The sequence below is a fragment of the Hemicordylus capensis genome, chromosome 2 (genome assembly GCF_027244095.1).
Source record: "Hemicordylus capensis ecotype Gifberg chromosome 2, rHemCap1.1.pri, whole genome shotgun sequence".
Classification (NCBI taxonomy): Eukaryota; Metazoa; Chordata; class Lepidosauria; order Squamata; family Cordylidae; genus Hemicordylus; species Hemicordylus capensis.
The window spans coordinates 105,584,561-105,606,899 of NC_069658.1; the positions used below are offsets into that span (position 1 = coordinate 105,584,561).

The window sequence follows — 22,339 nt, forward strand, 5'->3', positions numbered from 1 at the left end:
AGCCATCATGGCCAATACAGACCTGGTTCATCACAGTTCACATTAGCCTCCCTCTGCACCTAATGGCGCAGCAGGGAAGTAACTTGCCTAGGAGCAAGAGGTTGCCGGTTCGAATCCCTGCTGGTATGTAACACCTATATCAGGAAGCAGTGAAATAGGAAGATGCTGAAAGGCATCATCTCAAACTGTGCGGAAGGAGACAATGGTAAACCCCGCCCTGTATTCTACCAAAGACAACCATAGGGCTCTGTGGTCGCCAGGAGTTGACACCAACTAGACAGCACAACTGTGATTGATAAGACTTTGCACATTACCACATGCCTTAAAAAAACCTTTTACTTAATGCTTACAAGTTAATTGCCAGAGAAGCTGCTTGATAGGTCAAACTACATGATCTAGAAAGCCCAAATCACAGATCCTGAGAAATAAAAGTACTTTCAACAACATATAACAAAGGAATAACACCATGCACTCTATACTACCTGCAGCATAAACCCTTATATATTTTAAAGAGACATTCAAAATTGACCTTGTAGGAAGTGAAATAATGTGCTCTGGAAACTTGAAATCAAAAGTCTGATGTTCCGTCTTTTTCCCAGCCTCAGTGTGTGGAGAACATTATTTTGTGAGGTGGTTGTCCCTGAAAATACTCAAGTATTTTCTAAAATAGCATGCAGTAGCACTTTCTGGAACTACCACAATCACAACAGTCATTTGCTGAGCATAACACTAGCTCACACAGTTTTGTCACTTTATCATCTGCACAAACACAATGTGGAGTGGGGAGGCAAAAGTGGCTAAGAAAAATACTGGTGAATGAGCCCTAACTCAGGTTGTTCTGCTTTTGTGCTGAATTGCAAACTCCATTCACTTCCTTGATTACCTGAGATAATGAATACATTGTTGTTGACTAGAGCCCTTCCTCCTTACATTCTTGGTTTCTATTTTCAGGAAGGTTTTTGTTTTTTTAAATTCAGGAGGAACATTCAAACACGTAATTCTTTATCTGTAATGTCCAAAAGATTGTTCTGATTGTAGAGATTGGCTCTCAGTCTGCCTGCCATATGTCAGTTTCTCTTCCATAAAGAAACCACTCAAGTATGGCATTATTCTCATAATATATTAATATATATATTAGCACATGTAGCATGTGAATACAGCCACAGAATTAAGCCTATTAAAGATGTTGTATATATGTACTGTCTCTTTAAGATTAGGTTGTGTTCAGTGGGGTGCGGCCTAGCTTTCCGTTTTCTAAGTGCAAGCTGCCCAGAGTTTGTTGCAGTCTTATCTGAATGAAGAAGGCTTCTAAACCTATTTTGTCTCCTGCTCTATCAGGCCAGCAAAGTGACTGGTTGTGATTATGCCTAACAACCTTACCTCAGGGATCCTCAAGGCAATTTGTAATACAAAGGATTCTCAAGATAGGCACCATAGCCCCAAAACATCCCTAATCACTTCAGACCTTCCTTGATGATCTCCCCAGGTGCATATGAGAGCTAGCACAGGACAGCAGTTAAGAGTGTCGGATTAGTTTTGGTTTCATGGTACTTATTTAACACTGGAGAGCATCCAGATTATAAGGCCATTCACAGGACTAGATGGGGGTGGGGAGTGGAGGCAGGGTTCAACTAACCTTCCCCCAGACGATCCCTCTTTATCCTTCCAGCATGTTAGCCATGTGCCCACGTGACCTGTGTGCTGCCAGGAGCAGTGTGGAGGATCATCCATACTGCTTCTGGCTGTGTGGAGCAGCAGAGGCTGGGACTTGTTTTCCCAGCCTCTGCTTATCCCACAAGGCACCATGCTACTAATGCGCTGCCCTGGTGATGTGTTTTAGAAAACCAAAGTAACTCCATTTTACTTAGAATACCTCACTCTAACTTAAAGTAACCCCAGCTCAGGCCAGCTCAAGGACAAGGCCTCTCATGATCAACGCCATTATCTCTCTCCACTAAAATGTATCTAAAGAAACTTGGTTCTCACCGTTCTTTGCTGACAGTTAAAGAAAACAGGATGTAACCAAATAAGGGGTGATCACCAGATGAACAATGAATCTTTCGCATGCGTACTAGATACTTAGTCCACCATTTTGTTGCCAAGTATACTATGTCTAGGGTGTCAACATCATTCAGATTGTCTGTATAAATGTAAAATGCACCTATAACCAATTTGTATTTCAATGCAGAGCAATAGCCCATTGATTTACCTTGCTGGCTGCAGCAGCAAATAAAATTGCCTCTAATTGATCCCCACTGAGTCTGTTTGATTGGCAAAAAGGCGGACCCAGGGACGAACCGGTATTCACATCACTGGGAGATTCCCCCATCAGACTGGCACTCTAGATGCCTGTCTCTGTCTCCTCGGCTCCATGGAGCCGAGGAGACACATGAGCCCGGCAGCCAGGTTAAGGGAGTGCTTGAGGTGGGCTTAGAGCTGGGCTTAGGAGCAGATTTAGGCTGGGCGGGTGCACCGGGATCCCATGTGCTCCACCCAAGCAGTTTAGCCCAGGCTAGGCTGATCATGAGAACAGCCTCTGTTAGTCATAACTAAGCCCCATTGAAATTAATGGGATTTAAGTTAGTCGTAATTAACTTGGCTCATTGATTTCAGTGGTGCTTAGTCATGATTTACTTGGTCTGGAAGCTATTTATTCTAGGAAGGTTTTTTTTAATGTATCCTGATTAGAAAGCATTTGAAGGTAAAGATAAAGTGTGCCATTGAGTCGGTTTCAACTCCTGGTGACCTCAGAGCCCTGTGGTTGTCTTTGGTAGAATACAGAAGCAGTTTACCATTGTCTCCTCTCACACAATATGAGATGATGCCTTTCAGCATCTTCCTATATCACTGCTGCCCAATATAGGTGATTCCCATAGTCTGAAACATACCAGCAGGGATTCGAACCAGCAACCTCTGGCTTGATAATCAAGTCATTTCCCTGCTGCGCCATTAGGTGGCTCAGAAGGCATTTACATATGCAGTTTTTATTCTTTTCAGTGCCCTTGAGGAAGTTGTGACCAAACCTTGCCAGGAATATGTGTAGTACTCAAATATATTTTGTTCTGAGCACTTGTTTGAGGGTGTTATTGCCTCTTTTTTTTCCAGGCGTGCAGACAGGGGAAAAGCATGAAAAGCCACTCAATTCTTTTGAGAGGAGAAGAAAGATATCTTTGTGGGAGAGAAAAATATGGGTGAAGATATGAGTGATTAGGTTCAACTGGAAGAATTAAGTAAAAAGGAGGGGGAACTCTTCAAATGCTTGGGGGGGGATCTGCACACCTGCTTTCCCCTCTTCAAATCTTTATTCAGCCATGAAATTCACCAAGTGAACTTGGGCCTATCACAATCTCTCAGTCTAACCTACCACCAGTGTTCCCTCTAACAGGGATTCCCAGATGTTGCTGACTACTACTCCCAGAATCCCCAGCTGCAATGGCTTTTGCTTGGGGATTATGGGAGTTGTAGTCAACAATATCTGAGGTCACACTGCCTACCATGCACACAGGAGTGTTGTGAGGAAAATATGGTGGGAGGACCATGTATGCCCATGTATTATTTAGAGGAAGAGCAGGATACCAATACAACAACATCCTCTCTAATAAAACGCTTGGTGTCCATCCGTGGACGGACACCAAGCGTGTGTCCGTGCCTCCCTGGCCTGTTCTGCGCATGCGTGGAGCGCATGCGCAGAACAGGGCAAGGGAGACACGACGGCCGGCACCCGGTGGCCATCTTGGGCGGCCAGAAGCGGCCGCCCCGAAGAAGCCGGGAATGCGGGGAAGGGGGAGACTGGCCGAGGCGCGGCCAAGGCGGCGGCGGAGCCGCGCCGCCGAAGCCGGGCGGGGGGAGGAGGCGGCGGGGGAAGCCGGCCGAGGTGGTGGCGGAGCCGCCGCCGAGGCCTGGCGCCACCGTGGCAGCCAGGCGGCTGCGAGTCCTTGGGGCCCTTGCCCAGCCGGGGAGACCGGCCGGGAATGTGAGGCGGGGGCGGGGCGGACCGGCAGCGGCGCCCCCAGAGTCCGCCCGGCCGCCACCACCGCCCACTCTCCCGCCCTCCCAGCTGCCCAAATACTCCTTCCCCACTCCCCCCCCCCAATGATTAAGGGCCAAAATGGCCCAGAAGAATGCTTCCGCGGCCACCGCCATGGCCACCAACCGCCCTCCCAGCTGGCCGAGACTTCCTTACCCGAAGCAGCCCGCGACAGTCGGGCGATCTAAAATCAATTTTTTGCGAAAAAGAGAGGAGCTCCCGAACAGAGCTCCTCTCTGTGCTAAGCCAATGCCCAAATTGCTGCTATGGACGCAAAGGACGCAATAGGCGTCCTTTGCGTCCATAGCAGCAGTTTGGGCATTGGCTTAGCACAGAGAGGAGCTCTGTTCGGGAGCTCCTCTCTTTTTCGCAAAAAATTGATTTTAGATCGCCCGACTGTCGCGGGCTGCTTCGGGTAAGGAAGTCTCGGCCAGCTGGGAGGGCGTGGGGGGGGGGGAAGGCCAGAGGAAGTGGGGCGGGGGGGAACTCTCCCCTACTAGCGCCCGTTATCGCAACGGGCCTGAAAACACTAGTAGATATATAAAAGGCATATGTTTTAGGTTGTTCCTAATTCATGCAGCTTTTTTCAGACATTCGCAACAAAAATCCACAGTACTGTATTAGTATATGGTTTTCTCACAGGGACTTGCAGAACTACCACATGTATGAAGAAAAACATGGGGCAGCTTTATTTAACGGAACATGCAGGAAACTCTGGAACAACCAGCAACAAACCTTGGGCCTCCTTTAATTTCTGTCATTAAGTACAATCTTGGGAGCAAACTTTCCTGCCTTTGTTTCAGTGACATCTAGTGTCCTAAAGGGATTTCTGCACAATAAATATTGTCATAATACAAGACTGTTCTTTAAATACAAAAAGCCCCCTGTGTTTACGAGAGATGGTATATCCCATCAGATGCAACATGCTGTTTCATCAACTGCTTAATAAGTCACCAAGCAAAAAAAAAATTAGTCATTTTATGTGCTTTTCTTCTCAAAAGCAGCCTTGTTTTCAGTCACTAGAGGATCACTTCCTTTTCTATTAAACAAAACAACACAAGGAACAGTTTCATGGAACCGTTAAGTGTTCAGTTAGCTACTCTATAAATAACTTGTCTAATAACTCTTCACTATTTCCAAGAGTTCCAGTGCTCACAGTTTTCCAGATCTGAGAACGACTGTACTTGACCAGCCTAGCAGTTCATAGAGACCATTATTTTGCCTCAGATTATGGCTGGATTCAGAGAGTGGATAAAGTACACAGCCACTCCGTACAGAATTATTCATTCCTCTTACTTCTGCTCTCTAGAAAACGAAGGTTTGAGGGGACTTGAGACACCGTACCATGCCTAACTTAGCAAGCAGCTGACAATCCCCAGTGGCACAACAGAGCTAGAGCTGAATTTACCAGGAAGAGAGCCTGAGGGAGGCTGCTGGGTTGCTGAGTCACAGTTACACCATGTGGTTTAGGAAAGAGGTATGGCCTTGGAAGAACCAAATATCTTTATTGAGTAGTACTACACATATATGCCCAAGTTGCAGTCACAACCTTCCACAAGGACACTGAAAAGAATAAAAATTGCATATGTAAATGCTTGCTAATCAAGATTCCAAACCATCAATCCATCAAAGTCCCATCAATTCCAATGGGGCAGAGTTATGACTAATGTAGTCTGGAGGATGCTATCCAATTAAATAAGTACAATGAAACTTAATCTCGTCCGACAATCTAACCCAGGGCTGCACAACTTCAGCCCTCCTGCAAATGTTGAATTAAAACTGATATCATCCCCATTTATTTCTATGTGTAAACCGCCCTGAGCCATTTTTGGAAGGGCAGTACAGAAACCAAATAAATAAATAAATATTGGCCACTGTGGCTGGGGTTGATGGGAGTTGTAGTCCAACAATAGCTGGAAGGTCAGAGTTCTGTGGTTCTCAAACTGATACACGGTGTTGGCTCTCATGCACACCTGGAGAGATCACCTGGAGAGATGACCTAAAAAGGCTTGAAGTGTTTAATGCTGTTTATGGGCTATGAGTGCCTGCCTTGTGCCCATTTTGAGAAACCTTAATTGGCTCCGATTTTTATGCTTCTTTTTAACCAGCTTCCTTCTCAGAATCTCAGATTAGGACCTAAATTGTGTGGCTGTATTCACATGTGCTTGTATATATTAACATATTATGAGAATAATGTCATTTTATTGACATTATTATTATTATCGAACCAGGGAGACCCGAGTTCAAATCCCCATTCAGCCATGATACTAGCTGGGTAACTCTGGGCCAGTCACTTCTCTCTCAGCCTAACCTACTTCACAGGGTTGTTGCGAGGAGAAACTCAAGTATGTAGTACACCGCTCTGGGCTCCTTGGAGGAAGAGCGGGATATAAATGTAATAAATAAATAAATAAATAAATAAATATTTGGATGGTTTCTCAATAGAGGAGAAATCACACTGTGGCAGACCTACTGCTGATCTATATAAGCAGAGCAAGCTTTGGCCAGTACTGCTTTGGATTACAAGTAAAGGACAACATGTATGATTGTTTCCCCCATATTAAAAACATACAAAAACCTTGCAAATAGAAAACTATAATAAGCCCAGTAAAAGGGATAAGTCCTGATATCAAAGGCAAATGAAAGTTGCTAAATAAGTAAAAGATCCCTCATTTGGCAATAACAATAGCAACCCTCATAGAACTTGTTAAGGAAGATAAAAAAGGTAGTACGGATAGAAACATGCAAAGGAGTATTGACAGTCAGGTAATCATTATCAACAGTGAGCTTTTCAGATCTCTGCTTTGTATAAACGAGTCACTTTTACAAGTGAATGCATCTGGATTGGATCTAGGGGCATTTTTAGGGATCTCATGAAGAATGTCACACATAGCATATTTGCCATTTGCTAGACAAACAAGATTGCTACACTTTGCCTCTCACTCAAATAACTCAGATTTGCAACTGTATTATTTGGCTGCCTTCAAATCTAGCACAGTTGTAGGCCATGTAGCACATACCCCAATCCTGGCTGTATTCACATGTGCTTGTATATATTAACATAGTATGAGAATAATGTCATATTATTGACATTATTATTATTGAACCGGGGAGACCCGAGTTCAAATCCCCATTCAGCCATGATACTAGCTGGGTAACTCTGGGCCAGTCACTTCTCTCTCAGCCTAACCTACTTCACAGGGTTGTTGTGAGGAGAAACTCAAGTATGTAGTACACCGCTCTGGGCTCCTTGGAGGAAGAGCGGGATATAAATGTAATAAATAAATAAATAATAAATAAAGCACATTGTGGCACATTGACTTCCACAACTCTAGCGTACACTGTGAGAATAAATACTTTGTTCTGAACCCGCTGTGTGCTGACTACATCAGGTGCTACAGCTACAGCATTATGTGAAAGGATAAACTTTGGTTCCGTAAGGTGTATATTTTATACACTTTAATAAATAATCATTCCTTCCACTTGATAGTTTTTGCTGTTCTTGGGCTGTATTTGTGGTATACCTAAAGATTAACAAGTTGGAGGTTTAAAGATCTGATTGACAACATCTATAAGATACGGAGAGTAGTAATGGCTTCTTATTTGCATTACTAAGATGCCTTGAAACTTCTGACTATTGTGCAAACATACTGGTGTATTTTGTATTAGGATAACACCCCTCCCCTCGTCCCCCCCCACACACCTCAGAAGCTTTGTTTTTACCAGGCCCAAACTTGTAGAAGAGGTTGGCTTCAGCTTAGGAACTCCAGGCATGGGCATATTTCTCCTCTTCAGCCATACAGAGCACCCATTAATTTTAATTAATTATTCTGCTCAGAACAAAGGGACAATGTGTGCCTTTATTTTTAACCGCTGTTGAAATAAAGCAGCAGCATCTGGCCTGGCACACTGAGGGCGACAAGAATGCCTACCCGGGCACATTTCAGAAATGTTACTGTTGAAACTTCTGCATTAATCAGTGTTATTTATTTGGTTAGGATCCTTTCAAAGCAAAAGCAATGCCAAAAGACAGGCTTGTCTTGCAAGGCCGCTTATATTAGTGAGACAGTGAATCCTAGTATTTTCTCCAATGTATGCTTACATGAAATAATATCCAAATGGAGGACACATCCAGCAAAGCATCTGTTTGTAGCCCATGGGTTTAAAGACAAAAATCTCAACCGTGTATAAATGGGATCTGCTATGGCTTTTTACGTGGCACAGTGGGGAAATGCTTGACTAACAAGCAGAAGGTTGCCAGTTTGAATCCCCGCTGGTATGTTGCCCAGACTATGGGAAATGCCTATATTAGGCAGCAGCAATATAGGAAGATGCTGAAAGGCATCATCTCATACTGCGCACGAGGAGGCAATGGTAAACCCTTCCTGTATTCTACCAAAAGAAAACCACAGGGCTCTGTGGGAGCCAGGAGTCAAAATCAACTTGATGGCACACTTTACTTTTTTTACTTTAGAAGACCAAGCTCCTGTGGTGCCTGAGGTAGGCAAGTAATATACTGCCCCATCCCATGGTGTGAGGTGCACAAAGTGGGGCCAAAGTTTTTCTTATCTCCCCCCCCCATCACTCTCTCACCCCTTCCATTTCTCCACCCCATTGTATGTGTATGTATGTATATACGCAACACACACACACACACACACACCTGTTGCATCCCTCCTTCCCACTCATATCACTCAACAGCATGCAAGCAGGAGTTGCCTCCAATCTCCTCCATCCATCTCCTCTGCTTCTGCTCTGGGTTTTGAAAAGCCAAGGAAGGGAGCGGAAGAAGGAAGTGTTTTGAGCCAGTGAGTAGTACTGACATAGAGTGCCTCCACAGAGACACTCTAGGCCAGCACTCTACTGGCCCAGTGCGCTTATTCGGCTCCCTCCACCAGTGTCTGTCTGTAGGTGAGCATGAACAGGAGGCAGAGGTGGTGTGCCTTCTTGGAGGAGCTCTTTGCCAAGGATTGTAGCATTACTCAGTAAAGAGCTGCTCCCATGGCAGTGGATGACAGGGCATTTTTTCACCCTGCTGATGCCCCCACAGTCTGCCACTCTGGAGGTCTAATGTGCCTCATGGAAGGCACACTGCTATCTATGGTGGAGTGATTCTGTTTCATTCAGCATGGCAGGATGTCAGGAATCCACATGGTTGGGTAGTTGCCAAAGATCTGGGCCCCTCAGAAAGGTCCACTGCCTATCGCCAAGACCATATTTGTGCCCATAGCTTGCATGTGGTTCTGGTGGAGAAGCAACTCTCTCGGGTGAGAAAGTTGCTCAGTCGTTACTTCCTCTCTCCCACCTCCTCAGCCAAGATGAGCGCACCACGAACCTTAAGGGAGCCAGGCAAGAGGAAACCCCTAAAGCCTAAAGCTGGCCTTCCAGCCTGTAATCCTTTTATACCACACTCACCAGTAAGTGCCAGGTAACATATTTCAGCTGCATGTAAGGAAGGACGTTATCTATGCCTTTACTAACCAGAGACGTGGGTTTGGGGTGGTATAAAAATATGGTAAATAAATAAATAAAAATAAAATAACGTATTCAAGCAGCTATGGCTCATACACAGCAAAAATACATGACTGCAGTTAGAGATTGGCTACTGAATAGTAACTTCCTAAATGAACAGGACTTTAGCATTAAATCCTAGAATGGGGACTGGCTTGAAGCAAGAGAATTGCCTATGGCCCTAGTTTATGAAATACTTGAACATAGCAATGGAAATACTGCATGTGTCCTCAAGTGCCATACCATGTACTCTGAGCTGCAGTGAACACTCATCCATCACTGTACAAAATGTGAACATTGCTGATGATATCTACACCCTGTCCAGGAATGCCACAAGGTTGGAGTAGGTCCTGGAACAAGAAATGAAGATGGCCCCTGGCCCCAGGCTCCCATCTTCTCCTCCCCCGTGTCTTTGCTGCAGTAGAACTGTAAGGACATGGTAAAAGACAACACATTCTCTGCCACTGCTTCTCTTGCTTCTATGAAAATAATATCACACACTCCCAAATCACAAGAGCGAAGAGAGAGCTGTTGCCCAGTCAGTGGGCCTCCCTCCCTTTGGGACTCAGGGACATTTGTCCCACCTTGTTCAATTGTAGCTACACACCTGACCCTGTCCAAAAATACAGGACAAGGTAGATAGAAATGACAGAAAAATATAAATTAAACAGGTTGTACAGGGCATTGCAAACTATTTCCCTCTCCTCTGGTCCCTGGCCAGTTGTCAATAAAGTATTGGGAAAGAGTTGGCATATCAAGATTACATATACTTAGGAAGAACGGCCACAAGGCATAAACTTGATAGAAAACACATATGTAGAAAGAAAAGTAAGAGCAATAGTTTTTAAAGCTCTTATGTCCCAGTTTCCTATGTTCCTATGTCCCCCAACATAACTGCTTGGGGCAATGATAGACAACCACACTGCTGATGAATCAGGAAAAGTCCTATAATAAGAAATGACTTCAGGCAGAGTGACTATTGTAAGAAAGGGTGTCAATAAAATGTTACTCTGGGTTCCAGGTTGCTCAAAATGGCATCAGAAGTGCAGGATTTGCTTTATGAGAAAGTTTCATTTCATACATTCAGTGACTGGACAAAGGGCTTGAAATGCAACCTTTTGAAGGCAACGTAGACTGGCTTCCTACACTGTTCTGATGGCTTTAATTATATCAGTGTGAAGAGCAAGCACAAGAGGGCTTGTGTTGACATTTATTTATTTTATTTAACGTTTTTCTATACTGCTCAAAACTTGCATCTCTGGGCGGTTTACAATTAAAATAATTTAAAACATTAAATCATGTAAACAATTAAAATAATTTAAAAATTAAAATTAGTAACATTAAATTTTTTGAAACCAATATTAAAAATTAAAACCATAAATCTAGTTAAAAGCCTGGGCGAATAAATGTGTCTTCAGCACCTTTTAAAAAGTTGTCAGAGATGGGGAGGCTCTTAGTTCAACAGAGAGTGCATTCCAAAGTCCAGGGGCAGCAACAGAGAAGGCCTGTTCCTGAGTAGTCGCCAAACAAGTTGGCGGCAGCCACAGATGAACCTCTCCAGATGATCTTAACAGGCGGTGGGGCTCATTCTCTTAAATACCCAGGGCCTATGCTGACATGATTGTATGGTTAGCTGCCTGTGGGAGAAACTACGTGGCAGGAGCAACCCTGGCCTCCTAACCTGGATATCTGCTTTAATTCCTGATATGATCTGGGGGTGGGTACTTCTGGGGCGGGACTGCTCTCTCAGGCTTGCAAAGTTGGATCGGAAATATCAGAATTAATCCGGCATTGACTACATCAGTAAAAAAAATCCAACATTTCTGATCTGACACTGAGTTTCTGATATTGGATCAGAAATTTCCAAATTGATGTCAGAAAGCTGGAATTCATGTCAGGAGTCATGTTGGGATGTCAGAAGTACAAAATGGCAGAAACTGCCATTTTGAAACCTTGGGGGGAAAACAGATTTCCCCCTGCAGAGGGGAAAAATCAGCAAAAATCACTGGCTGGGCCTAGAAACTGTCCACAAATGTGGGACAGCATGGCAGGAACCCTTAAATGAATATCAAGTGAATTACTCAATCCTCTAATTTTTTGTGATTTTTGGGGGAGGGAGGGGAATTAAAATGACCAAAATTGTGAAATCTGACTTATTTCAAGTCAGAACTTTACAAAAGCTTTTGGAACTGAAGCCCCTCCTTGGATCATCATTTTACCACCATGTAGATGAATGTGCCCTTTGACTTCAAAAAAGGGGATAACGGCATGCCTCCCCCTCCCTTTATATCTCCAGAATGGTTGGTCATAGAGTTATAAAATCTAGCACATATGCAGTCCAGGTTGGTAGGATTCTGTGCCCCCCCCCCTTCTTAAGGCAATGAGTCATTCCTGTGATATTTTAAAGGAATTTTTGAACTTTTTTTTAAAAAAGCAGCAACAAAGGGCTAAAACTGGCTTGTTTCAAGGCAGAGCCTTACAAAAGGTTCTGGATCTGAAGGCCTCCATAGGACCACCATTCTACCCCCATGTGGAAGAATCTGCCCTTTACCTTAAGATGAAGATGCAACCCCACCCCACTTTCTGCCCAACCCACAGTGCTATAATGGCTGTGCCTAGAGCTTTGAAATTGGGCCAATAATGTAGCCCAGGCTGGCAGGACTCTTGTAGTTTTTATTCTATAGAGATAGGACGTTCCTGTGATTTTATGCAAGAACAGGCAGCAGGCAGCAGAAAGAGCAAGTGCTTTGAATGTTTAAGTTTATGTAGCAAGAAAGAATATCTCATTCTCCCTTTTAGCCATTAAAAAGTGTGAAATGCACCACTTTCTCTTCTGTTATTCTTCCCCTTCTTCCTCCACTTCAACTCCCCCTAGAAGCACTTGCTGCTGCTCCCTCCCCATTTTACTCAGGAGGAGGAGACAAGCAACAGAAGCAGCAGGGAAGGGATATGGACAGAGAGGGAGAAAGACAATGGAGTTGGGAGGAAAGCGAAGTAGGTAAGCAGGGCGGAGTAGTATTCACAGTAGCAGGGACTGGAGCAGTGGCACCAGAGGTGTTCTTACTCCTGTACTTTGGGGCTGAAGTCCAGGGCCTCCATAGCCCCTGAGGTCCCCCAAATCCTCTTTAGCCTGTCCTGGGTGGTGTGATCACCTGGCAGAGCATGATGATGCTTAATCTGCAGGAAGGGGGGGCAGGGCTCCAAAGGCTTTTAGGTCCAGGCTCCAAAATCACCTAGGTGTACCTCTGTGTGGCACCAACCACTGTCCATCCACCACCTGAGTCAACCACTTTACCTTGCCTCATGGAAGGGCTGGTTCTAGCAAAAAAAGAAATATGGGTAAAACTAATCCAGACTGCAGGAAGATGCTCTCACACAGTATGTGGGCACCTACACAGCTGCCTGAGTGTCTAATAACCTTCTATACAGGCTTTGTAGGTATGGCCTGATTCAAATATTCAAACAGCCACTTGGGCATCTACTCAAAATGCTGTCAATCAGAGGCAGTTCAACAGCTTAAGCCATTTGTGTGAGTATCTACCTAAATACTTTGGGCAATTTAGCAGCTAAAAGCAAAAATGTATGGACATATAGACAGATAAAGAGCTGTGTTGACACTATTAAATATTCATACAAGATTTCTTCACAAAAATAACTCGATGTGTGGAACTGCTTCCACATGGCTTATGTTCAAGACTGCTTGAACATTTGAACTAGCCTATACTAAGCAGTGCAAAACTTTATATATATATAAAAAAAGAAAACAAGATGATTACATTATCATCTCTTGAACTTCCAAAAGTTACATATAACAATCTGGGATTCTGCTACCATCCAGTGCAAGACTCTTTATGGCCACCAATTGGGGCAATGTTTCTAAATAAAACACTATTTATGTCTGTTTAACGATTTTTATCCTGCATATTGCATTCCCAAGGTGGCTGGAAATAACAGGAATAAAACCAATTAAACCACACACACAAAAAAAACAATGATACAAATATATTGAAAATATCAACACAGCATTAAACAGTACAGTGAAACTTAAAACAAGTCATACATTTTTACATGGAGTAAAAACATTTAATTATCCACACCAAAACCCCAGAAAAATATCATCATTTTTTAATCAGAGGAGGGGCCATCCAGGTCATCTTGAGCCAAGGCGGACCATAGCCTGGCACCATAACAGAAAAGGCCTTGTTCCATGCATCCACCAACCACATTTCTGCTGGTTGTGGGACATGAATTAGAGCTTCCTGTGAAATCTGGGTGGGCAGAGGGGATCACACAGGAGAAGGTGCGATGTAAAGAGCATTTGAACTAAGCTCAGAAACAGATCAATGAACCAATTAAGCTAATGCAGCAGCAGTGTCACATGACCTGAACAAGTTGTTCTGGTAAGAACTAATCTGCCTCCTTTCCTTCACTATAATATTAATTTACAAGTTAGCCCCCTTAAATGATCACATGTCCATCTTGATTTGGGTAGGATGACATCATCATAAACTACGCCGTTGAGGTGTCCCTGTGTGTCTCTACAGGTGAACCAAAGCTGGTTTAAATTTGTTAGGCAGTTCACAAGTTAGCCCACTTGTGCCTCAAACATTCGTGCGTCCACCATATTGAAATGGGATGGATGACATCATCACAAACTATGCCATTGAGGTGTCCCTGTGTCCCTACAGCTGTACCAAATCTGGTCCAAATCAGTTGCCACGTGCCTCAAATGTTCATGTGTCCATCATCTTAAATTGGGGTGGATGGCATCATCACAAACTATGCCGTTGGGTGTCCCTATGTGTTGGTTAGGCAGTTCACAAGTTAGCCCTCTTGTGCCTCAAACGGCATCTTGAATTGGAATGGATGATATCATCACAAACTATGCCATTGAGGGGTCCCTTTGTGTCACTCACTACAACTGCAACAAATTTGGTTCAAATCAGTTAGGTGGTCCACAAGTTAGCCCACTTGTGCCGCAAACGTCCATGTGTCCACCATCTTGAATTGGGTTGGACATCACCACAAACCACCCCATTGAGGCATCCCTATGTGTCCTTATAGCTGTAACAAATTTGGTTCAAATTCGTAAGGCAGTTCACAAGTTAGCCCCTTGCACCTGAAATGTTTACACATCCACCAGCTTGAATCAGGGAGGATGACATCGTCACAATTTACACCGTTGAGGTGTCCCTACAACTGTACCCAATTTGGTTCCTATTGGTCCAGGCATTGAGAAGTTGATGAGAAGGGAGATAGACAGATGCACACAGAGAATGCTGGGTGATCTCATAAGCTTACTTTCCTTAAGGGAAGTAGGCTAAAAAGTCATATTGCAGGAAGAGTTAAAAGCTATCACCACCCTCACTTCCAATTCCTGTTTTGTCTTTTTAGGTATGCCATCTGCTTGCTGTGCCTTGCCAATGGAACGAATAGATTTAATCACCAGCACAACAGCAAAAACTGCCCTTTAATTCTCAGAGACTGCAAGTTTTATGACGTACTTTCCTACCAAGTCAGGATTTCCTCTTACCTTGGGGTGTAATGAACCCCAGCATTAGTAAGTTTTTCCAGCAATATTGCTGCTCATCAAAAGGATGTCTGTCACATGCAAATGGCTCTCTTGAGTAAAAGTGGCTGCATATGAAATTCAGGATTTTGATTTCGCAATTCATTCCACCCCCAAACAGGTAGAGTGTCTGAGTTTATTTGCTAGTACCTGCACTGATGTAGAGACAACAGGAAGGTAGGCACCACCTACTGCAGCCAACATCAGGGCCGCTCCACAGGAGGATTTCCTGTGAGAGATTATAGAAATTTGAAGCTTGGCAACTGTCCACTTCCTATCTGACCAGACAGTCAAGCCCTAAACTGCTGGTGACACCACCCTCTGCTCTACTGAAATTAATCATTTCTTGGTTTTTTAAAAAATAAAATAAAAGCAAAGCGTTTGAGTAGTTCCAAATCTTTTATAACCCACAAGTTGAAACATTCATTTGTTTTTAATACATACATATTACTACACATGCAAATACAATAACTACCATTTCAAACCCTAGAATTAGCAATCCTTATTATTTTTTATTTACTGGATTTTTATACTGCCTTTCTGCCTTGACAAAAGCACCCAAAGCAGTTTACAATATTAAAAGAAGCAAATTACAGAAGATTAATAAAACGTTATTCTCAGGCTGTTGGTCTTTTCAGGAGTTGAGGACAAGAGCTCCCTGGCCTGGGTGCCTCCTTTCTTGCCTTCCTCTCAGGGCACACTGGTCTTTCTGTACTCCTGGGAAGGTGGTGGTGGTCAGGGGCTGCCCCAACAGTCCTCATAGGCCAGAGCTGGTCTCTATGGGGGCCGATGTCATGCTCTCCCCGGCCTGGGTGCCTCCTTTCATGCCTTCCTCTCAGGGCACACTGGTATAGTTTTATGTACATCCAATACCAGAGATAGGCAACCTATATTACAATTGGCTTTAAGGCTTTTTTTCACCATCAATAGGCTTTTGCAACAATCCTGGGAAACTTGGTTTCAATTTTTTTTTTTAAGTTCACTGAGGTGAACTTCACCAGAGGTGCAGCAATGTATGTTAATATTTGTATTTATTTATTACATTTATATCCCACTCTTCCTCCAAAGAGTCCAGAGTGGTGTATATGGTTTATATTTATCCTGACAACCACTCTGTGAGGTAAGTTAGGCTGAGAGACAAGTAACTGGCCCAGAGTCACCCAGTGAGTTTCGAGGCTGAATGGGGATTTGAACTCAGGTCACTCTGGTCCTAGTCCTAGTCCAACACTCTAACGAATACACCATGATGCAGAGGACAAAGATTTCTGATATGGTCCTCTATGAAGCTGCCTACTTTTTGCCGAGCATTTCACGTGAAGACATCATGCATCTTCAGAAGGACATTGTAGAACTGGAAAAGGTGCAGAAGAGAGCCAGCATAGCGCAGTGGTTAGAGTGTTGGACTAGGACTGGAAAGACTCGAGTTCAAATCCCCATTCAGCCATGAAACTCACTGGGTGACTCTGGGCCAGTCATGTATCTCTCAGCCTAACCTACCTTACAAGGTTGTTGTGGGGATAAAAATAAGCATGTACCTTGGAGGAAGAGTGGGATATACATGTAAAAAAAAATATCGAGTGCAATTCAACAAGCACAACCATCTCTAGCAGTGTTCCCTCTAACAGGGATTTCCAGACGTTGCTGACTATAAACTCCCATAATTCCCAAGCAAAAGCCATTGCAGCTGGGTATTCTGGGAGTTGTAGTCAACATGTGGGAATCCCTGTTAGAGGGAAGACTGATCTCTAGACTTTGTAGGGGCTTTCAAGAGTTTCTAAACAAGCATTACTGAAATACATTAACATAATGCAGCTGTGAAATTTCACAAATTCTGTAAAGAACATTAAATAAACTTGGGCAGATATGGGGATGAACACTTACTAATCAAAGTTTCGATAATTCATTCCTGGCGTAACATTTTCTAAATCTCAGAGGTATACTACAAGGCACATGTAACTGCAAATATGTGGTGTTCAAACAGAAGCAAAGATCCAAAATGCAACCATAATTCTTAAATTGTCATATTTCTTTATAATGTGAAAACATTGCTCCTTAAGGGTGCAAGAGTTGATATTCCAGACCACACTTTAAACTATCTAAGGCACTTACAATGCATTCTTAGCTTAAGTCCAATTACAGGAGAGAAATAAACACCCCAACAGAAATGTGTCACTAGGTGATGCTCTTGACTTTCTAATTTTGGAAAGGTAGAATCTGTCGGCAAACTGATAAGCATATATACAACATGGGTACTTTTAAAAAAATGTTGGTTTTTTAAAAATTCAATTATACTAAGTATCTGTTTTTGAAAATAAACTTGTTTTAAAAATATGAACTGAAAATATACATATCAAAACCTACATTTATAGGGTTAAAGCCAAAGAAAGTCAGTCATGACTAAGTCCCACCGAGTAGCATCCCAACTAATAATTCCACTAATAGAAGAAGTTCTGCTTGTGCAAGGGAGGAGAGAAGCGATTTTACTTTACTGCCCCCTGCACCCCCTCATTCTGCTCCAGGAGGTCCCTTGTCCCTTAGGGACATATTTTTGGGACACAGGGAGCTACAGAGGGATTGGGAGAATCAGTCAACACTGCCCCACTCCCTTACACAATCAGAACTTGTTCTGTTTGTTGAAGTACTAGTCTGTATGTTATACATTGAATGAATGGGACTGAAGTTAGTCACAACTAACACTGTGCTTAGCCATGACTAACTTTCTTTGGATACAACCCATAATCTCTTGAAACGGAATTCATAAAAAGACAAAGCTAAATGATGCTCTTCTGTGCAAAGGGGAGAATAATGGTGAAGTTTTAAGTTTAACAGATTTCCCCCTCACATTTGAATTAAATGGTTTTCAGTTTCATCAAGAGCAGGAGATCTACCACAGGTAGATCTACCTTAGAAGAAACAGACTTGTACTCTACACCCAATAGAGGCTACTCTGGCTTAACATCCCAGGAAGTGCCTTGACAGAACTGCCATCTTCCCTCATTAGTGTCAGTGGCAGTTCTGACAGTCTTGGCTTTGACAATGGGGCAAGGAGGAAACTCTCCCCAGAAATGCTCTCCTTCTAGAGAAGTCCAGGATATAAAACAAAGCGTTTAAAGCAAAGCATTTAATGCCTGGTCCAGAGGTCAGGGCTGTTTCTGCCACACAGTTTTCCGCAGAGCTGGTTTGGTGGCACATATACATAACTTCTGGTGTTAAGCATAAGTCACATGTGTATGTTTAATTTCCTATGGGAGAATCTGGTCTTATGTAGGGAATCAGAGAAGGATTCATAATTTTTCACTAACCTAGGTAAAGTAATTATTTATTCAACTATGATTAGTGGGTTTTCAACTTCTCCCCCATAGGCTAGTTTTTTAATCCTCCACCTTTTTGATTGGAGGAGTTCAGTCCCCAGGATGATTCAGAAAGGGGATGGTTTTGTCTGGCCCTAATTGTTCCAGTTGCTGTGCATTCCACTGTCAGGCAACTGCTTGCTCCTATGTCTGGGACACCATGTACTTATCTCCCTCTTTGGAAATAGATTGAGCAAACAGAATATCATTGAACCAATTATGTTTAATAGTCTTGTCCAGACAGTGAAGAAAAATGTCTTCTGTTTTCATGATTATTTGGGGAGTTTTGTGCAATTGTTAGACGTGTTATTTCTTTTTGCTTTTAAAAACTAGCTAAACTTTTTTTCTTTAAATAAAGTTTATTTTTTAATAACCCCATGTTTTGGTTCCAGTTCTTTATCCAATGTTCTAGACTTCTCATTAAACACTCCATCCCCCAGTCTGAATTCTTCCACCAATGACTCTGTCTTGATACATTTAATTTCTGTCTGTGATGTTTCTTTCAGGAAATATGCAAATTTTATGGAAGATCCTGAGAACTGGATCCCAATCAAGTTTTAGTTGGAAGACATTAGGATGGGCTTATGTGTCCATGAATTTAAGGATTTTTAATATTTCCTAGATGATATCATACAAATGTGAAGATTATTTATATCCCACTTTTCAACAAAGGTTCCCAAAGCAATTTACACAGATAATTATGAGATAAGCACTGATATTCAAAGCCTATAGATTAATATACAATGGACATACATATTGAATATATAATTTAAGGGCAACCATACATAGTTCGATTTGTGATACGTACATTCAGAGTCATTGTATTTTATAATGGGAACTTTAAGATAAGTAGTTTCAGAATCAGGATGTATAATTATAACATGGTTCGTGACTTACCGATGCTTTGAGCACCTGGGGTGCTACTAAAGTATTTAAACCCAGAGAGGCAGAAAGATAAGAGCTATAAGAGGGGAAGGATGTTTGCAGATATTTTTCTTTTATGATAATATTTAAACATTATGCACTTTTAGTAAGTATGGTTTTACTTTTGTAATATTTTAGCAGTATCTTAAATTTTAGGGATTGGATAAATCTTTTTACGGATTTGGGAAGTTATTTGTAATTGGGATTAGAGATTATTACAGTATCTGATTCATTATTTTGTTGTTGGGATAACAGATCATATGGCATTGGAACCATCCAACTTGTATAGGGGTTTTGGGGGGGGGGTTGCATAAGATTATATTGACTTTTTCGTCAATATGGTTTCTATGAGACTTGCTAAAGTGTTTGCATATTTTAATATCATATAGAGCGACTGTACAGGAGTATCTCATTACATGCGGTCCCAACATCCATGGTCAGGCAACGGAAACTTGGTATACGTGGTTTTTAAAAAGGAACAACATCCACATATCTGTGGTTCTTTGGTGGCTGAAAATTACCTCAGAGATCACTTCTGGCCACCATTTTACTTCATTTTGTGGTTCTTCTGGTAAATTGCCCAAACTGGGGGTTGGGGGGGGGACATTGCTGGACAATTGGAGATTTGCAGAGCACAGTACAACACTTTATTTCAATTATTTGTCTTTTTCAGCCATTTTAAAGCAATTTTTCACCTACAGGAACCTAACCCCCCAATTCACCTAATGTCTCATTATCCATGATTTCAGGGCAGACTGGAACCTTTGCAAATAATGAGGTCCATCTGCATTGGATTACAAGGAGTTTGATTTTCCCCCCTAATGCCACTGATGAAGACTATACCATAGTTGAAATGTGTCTGGCTTGTGGTAAAGGACTACCAAGAATCTCCTTGACAATGTATCAAGCTTTGAGGAACATTCAGTTGCTTATATATGGCAAAGGATTGTGAATAATTGCTTTGGAGCAAATTTTTGTTGGAATTCTAAGAAGCATCCTTTGGGGCTCTTATAAGATTTCACAACAAAAAGACTTGCATATATTTCCGTGCATGGCTTTAATTTTCATGATTGGGAGTAGATCTTACAAATTGGTTGTATATGGAGCATCTGAGCTGTATTGGACTACATGTGATTTTTATGCATATTGGAAGCAGATCATAGATCAATATTTTAGCCTATAAACTTACCTATATTTCTGATTTAAAATATATTTGATTATTATGCAGATTGAGGAGGAGATCATAGTGGGGTTCGTTCTTTTTCATCAGCATTATTCTTTGGAACCCTATAAGGTTTTTATACACACACTGCTTTGGCTGGCACTATCAGAATTTTGGCACTATCATAAATATTGAGCTGCTGCCAACAGAATGTCTAACCAGCCCTGCAAACCATGCAAATGAGAGACGAACACATACAAGCTGCTTTCCTCCTGAGCACGCCATTTTGTTTTCTCCTAATTGCATGGAAGGGGATGAGGGTTTGAATGTTAATTTAATATTTAAATCTTATTCAGAGACAGTTTGAAATCAGTCACCAACATACACTCTTCAAAACACAGTATGCTGGAAAGTGAGAGTGGGCTGTGTACTCTCGCGTCCCTTATGTGGTAGGCAAGGCTAGTTGGATGAATCATCTGAACAAGCCCACTGGAGATATTTTCTATTTTACACAGGAATAAACAGGCTCTCAGTGGACCCAAGGCCTAGCAAGTGACCAAACAGACACTCTAGAATTTAGATGTCCTCTGTATCTCATCAAGATCAACCCTGAGTGATCTTGTTCTTCAACTACCAGAGTCCTGCAGTGTTTGCAGTTAAAACCTCTGTATACCGATAACTCTCCCAACCAAACACCAATATTTTCTATTTCATGGAAGAACACAGTTTTGCCAGTAATTACAGAACCAGCATGTGTTTCTGGGAAGTTCTAGGCATGTCAAAAAAACAATAATATGTATATTAAAAGTATCATTCTGTTCAATGGGACAATTAGAAGTGAGGCTTATCTAGGAGTTGCTGGTTCAGCAACGATGTATATTGAAGACAGGTTCTAACGTAAGAAGTTAGTGGCAGCTATTTATGAACCTTTAGAAGTAGCAGAAAAAACAGGCCTGACTAGACACTATCTAAAGTGTGGATTCGGTACATAAGCACAACACTCATGGGAGCACACAAGCATATGCTGACTGCACACTGACATGCTCTGTAAACCCATCCCCACACTGGGTCTGTGTACAGCAACTGTCAGAGAGAACATACTCTGTCCTGGGATAGCACAGGAGCAACATTTGCTGGCATGCTTTTGTGGACATTATGCCTAATATATCCATGCTTGAGAACATCTGATTAGGGCTAATTTCCTCAGAGGGCTACATCAAAATGGTAACTTATAAGCTTATTTCACTGTGCATGTTTGGTGTACAAGAAACCCATTTCTCAAAGAGTTGCAAAAAAGCACTATAGTTCTGCCATCACTAATGGACACATTAGATAGAGAAACATTAGATTGCAAACTGCTTATGAAGGCCAAGTGAAAACACCATTTCCAAACTCCCATTACAGTGCATGAACACAATGGAAGTGGCTCCTACAAGAGCACTGTTTTCTATTCCAATTCTCCCACTGATCCAAATATAGGAAGGGCTGATCCCTTGTGGGATCAGCCCTTCCTATATTTGGATCAGTGGGAGAATTGGAATAGAAAACAGTGCTCTTGTGGATTTCCAGCAAGGAAATCTCTCCTGTGGCAGCTATCTTCCTTCCTCTCTGCAGAAAAAGGAACCAAATGCTTCTTCTGCCAAATGGATGTGTGCCATGATAAGATAACCACAGAAATAATTTCTCCCACTGTGGCCCCACAATTGATGTCATCAGATTTGGTTTTTAAACTCTTGAGGAAATTAGGGCACCAATGCAGATGAGATGAAGCCACAAGGGTGCACCAGACCTTTAAT

General features: G+C 42.4%; 1 long non-coding RNA gene across 1 annotated transcript in view; it reads left to right on the forward strand.

Moving 5' to 3' along the window:
• LOC128344256 (uncharacterized) overlaps positions 1-15,489 on the forward strand; it is a 61,134-nt gene extending 45,645 nt beyond the window's left edge. The window contains exon 2 of the long non-coding RNA XR_008315753.1: positions 14,933-15,489. This is a non-coding gene — a long non-coding RNA (uncharacterized LOC128344256). The remainder of the gene's footprint in view (positions 1-14,932) is intronic.
• The last annotated feature ends 6,850 nt before the right edge of the window (positions 15,490-22,339 follow it).